The following is a 2,171-nucleotide window of genomic DNA, read 5'->3' as shown; positions in this document are numbered from 1 at the left end:
GCGCTGGCCGAAAGGATCCGGGTGCCGGCGCAGACTCAGCTACACGGTCTGCATCCGACAGAGATGCAGACCGTGTAGCTGCTCCCGCAAGTCAGGTACGCGGTCCTCGACCGCGTACCTGACTTGTGAGCTGGCTGCCGGCCACAAAGTACCGACTCACGGGCCACGGGCCGGTACATTCGCCGCCCTGCCGGGGGCTCCTAGGTGACAAGGGTCTTGGAGACCACTGATGTCTCCATAAAGAGGACCTCTCACTTCTTTTGCTATCACATATGGGGATTTCTTAGCCCCCTATGTGATAGCAATAAAGTTAAGTGAAAAAAAAAATAGGAAACAAATGTAAAGTTTCCCCAAAAATGTTTTTTTAAGTTACACATAAAAAAGAATAAAAAATAACTAATTTTTTTAAAGTCCCCACCCCTACATACACGCATGTAAACATGCGTCAGGTGCGCATGCCTGCGAAAACGACGATTGCCCATTACGCCGCACATGTTACTTATCGCCGCGAACGTCGCAGTGAGAGCAATCATTTTAGGGCCATCAATCACTGATAACACTAAACTGATGAGCTGTAAAAGCTTTTAAAGCGTCGCCTATGGCCAATTTTGGGTATGCTAGTTTTTTGCAATTTCGCGAGTGCACGCAATTTTTAAGCTTGACATGTTTGGTGTCTATTTACCCGACGTGAGCCCGTCTTTTATATTTTACCAAGAAAGTGGGTAATATTAGTTGTTTTATAACATATTGATATAACATATCAAAATTTTCAGTAATTTCTCCTGAATATAGTAAAAAATAAAACCCCCAGTGGTGATTAAATACCACCAAAAGAAAGCTCTATCTGTCCCCAAAAAATGGTATGAAATTCATGTCAGTACAACGTTGCATGACAGAATAAATGTCAGACAAAGTACCGCAGCGCTGAATACTGAAATATGGCCTGGCAAGGAAGGGGGTCTAAACACCTGGTCTTCAAGCGGTTAAAAAAGCATGAGGTCTGGCATGAATTTGTAGGGGAACCCCACACATTTTTGTTTTACATCGGGGCCCCCTAAAAGGTCTGGTATGAATTGGGAGGGGGACAGGTGAACTTTGGCTGTGCCGAGCCGAAGCATGTGCATTCGGCTTAGCTGTTTACATTGGCAGACTTCGACTGCTGTCCGGGCTATTGTGATTAGCGCATACGGCTGAACAGAAGGGTTTCTGCAGCCGAAGCGAGCCGAAGGATTAGCTGAATCTTTTGGCTCTTTAGTGAAGAACCTCCTAAATGTTCCCTTTAATTCCAGAATCTGCCCACAGTGTAGATATGTACCATCTCCTTTTTGTAAATCACACACAGGCCGTGCTGATTCTGTGAAGTTTTCTCTGAACTACATTCAGATTTTCTCCTTTTTTCGATTCTCTTATCTCCTACCACATCATTATGTGTGATGGAAGTGGTGCAGTACTTCAAAGATAATACTTTAGTGTTACGGCTCTCTGACACGCCACATGTAAAATATCAATGACTTTGTGGAAGTGGCTTTTCTCATAATTGATTACCAATATGAAGGAGAGTTGAGAAAACAAAAAGGCAAAATCCTGGATTCCGATTAAGTTTTGTGAGAGCCAAAATGTGAAAAAGTTTATCAGCTACTGTTTCCAAAAACGAATAAAATAATTACAAATATAAAAGAATATACCAAATTCCTGCATCTTAGAATGTATATCTATGATTAGCCAGCCTGTACAAGATATCACTTGATAGTGGCTGTTTATGCAATGTGCTAAGACCCTATAAATCTGCTATAGGAGAAGACAACATCCACACCCCTATTCCCTTTAGTTAAAGTGACACTAAACTCAGGAGTTAAATCTTAAAAAAGCATTCAAGTCCCTTAACTATTAACAGAAATGTATCTTATTTGTGTATCACTCGGCTGTAGATCCTCAAATCATCTCTGAATTGGTGCCGACACTGTCCTTCCTTCTGGAGGGGGGCTACTTTTGTTCCCTATGGTCCCTGTGTGTGTTGTAAAGTAGTCAGCGCTCCAAATTCACTCCTGTGATGGACGTCAATATCAATACAAATAAGTCAACTAAACATGAGATTGTAGTCCATCCAGGGCCGGATTTACTCTCCCTGCTGCCCCAAGGCCAGGTACCACAATGCGCCCCCCTCCCCGCCA

The 2,171-nt window shown here is 43.1% G+C and overlaps 1 protein-coding gene across 1 annotated transcript in view; it reads left to right on the top strand.

Annotated features, from left to right (window-relative positions):
* LOC108802773 (zinc metalloproteinase-disintegrin-like crotastatin) overlaps positions 1-2,171 on the top strand; it is a 52,381-nt gene that overhangs the window by 32,059 nt on the left and 18,151 nt on the right. The gene's annotated exons all lie outside the window — the stretch shown is intronic.

The sequence above is a fragment of the Nanorana parkeri genome, unplaced genomic scaffold (genome assembly GCF_000935625.1).
Source record: "Nanorana parkeri isolate BGI_ZX_2015 unplaced genomic scaffold, ASM93562v1 scaffold3104, whole genome shotgun sequence".
NCBI lineage: Eukaryota > Metazoa > Chordata > Amphibia > Anura > Dicroglossidae > Nanorana > Nanorana parkeri.
Note: the sequence above shows the minus strand (reverse complement) of the source record. Positions and strands in the feature narration are given on the sequence as shown.